This window comes from Aegilops tauschii, chromosome 2, assembly GCF_002575655.3.
Source record: "Aegilops tauschii subsp. strangulata cultivar AL8/78 chromosome 2, Aet v6.0, whole genome shotgun sequence".
Taxonomy (NCBI): domain Eukaryota; kingdom Viridiplantae; phylum Streptophyta; class Magnoliopsida; order Poales; family Poaceae; genus Aegilops; species Aegilops tauschii.
In genome coordinates this window covers 125,105,992-125,107,715 of record NC_053036.3, presented here as the reverse complement: position 1 = coordinate 125,107,715, position 1,724 = coordinate 125,105,992, and positions in this window count along the sequence as shown.

Here is a 1,724-nt window from a genome sequence, read left to right as displayed (position 1 = left end):
GGATGTCCCACGCTTTCGGCGAAAGGAGGTACTACTACATTACAATTTTCTCCATTCTCAGCGGAGGAGTGCGAGAGCAGTGAAAACACGCATGCTCAGTGATTACATGGCCCACCTCACACTATCACCATATTTTCTGGGCACCGTGCGACACCTAACTCTTTACAAAGTACTAGTATAGTACGTACTGTAATTTATCAGCAAGATAAATTTGTACAATGCTATGAAGCTTCTAGCTTCTGTTTCATGTATCTTAAGTCCAAGGTTGCCTGTTGCAACATTTCATCAAATACAAAGGAGACTAACATGCATGCTATTGCATCTCAATGATTGAACGATCATAGCCAATATGTACTCCCTCCGTTTCAAAATAAGTGTCTCAACTTTATGCAAACTTTAGTACAAAGTTGTACTACTACTAAAGTTGACACTTATTTTGGAACAGAGACAGCTAAAGAAAAAAAGATCCATGCAGTCCCTAGCCCTTGAACCGTAAACCCTAACCAGGCTTTAATTTGCTGGCAACATTGGAGCTTCCTAAGAAATGAAGTTTGCAACCCTTTGACCGTCGGATCATTTTGTGTAGTTTCACCAAAATCGAGATGAGCATCCCTGTGGCAAAGAAATTGAAGAAGCGTGATTAGAATAAGATTACTGGGACTAGTTGATGAGACATAAACTCATCACAAATACAGTACGTAGAAGCCAGTAGAGGTATCACTACAAAAAAACACTTCCGTGATGATACGTGTTTGTCACAGTAGGTCACGTTTTCTGTCATGCATGTACATCCATGACAATTTTATGACAGAATCAAGATAGTCATACCTGTGCTGTCGTAGAAGTGTTCCATGACATTACCAAAATTATCATCACGGAAGTGTCCACTTCCATGACGATAAATCGCGCGTCACAGATGTGCTTTCGTCAAGGGTGACCGACATGTGGCATCCACCGTAACGGAACGCCGTTAAGCTATGGGTCCGGCTTTGGATCCGATAACCCGTTAACAGCCTGGACCAATGGGGATTTTCCACGTGTAAAATTCTGATTGGCTGACGGAAACACATGTCGGCTCCACGTTGGCACAGGTGTCACTCATCCAATGGGCGAGATGCGCCTATGATATGTTGACACGTGGACCGGCCCAAAAGTGGCCCATAAAGTTTAAATGGGCCGGCCCAACTAAAGGACCGCAAGATTTTGCGGACCATAATGGGCCGGCCCAGCTAAAGGCCCATGAGATTTTGTGGACCATAATGGTCTGGCCCAGCTAAAGGCCCACAAGATTTTGCGGGCCATAATGGGCCGGCCCAGGTAAAGGCCCACAAGATTTTTGCGGGCCATAACGGGCCGGCCCAGGTGAAGGCCCACAAGATTTTTGTGGACCATAATGGGCCGGCCCAGCTAAAGGCCCACAAGATTTCGCCGACTTTAATGGGTCAGCCCAGCTGTAGGCCCATAAGATTTTGAGGACCCTAGTAGGCCGGCCCCTCAACTGGCTGCCATGTTTTGGGCCAAATGCCGGCCCATATTTGATCCAGTCCATTAATGGCCTGCCACGTTCCGGGCCTAACAATGACATATGAGATCCGGCCCGTTAAAAGCCTACCATGTTCTGGGCCAAATTACGGCCCAGACCAGGCCCGACCCTTTAAGAGGCTTTGGGCTAAATTATGGCCCATATCAGATTCGGCCCGTCAACTGGACGCTATGCTTTTGGG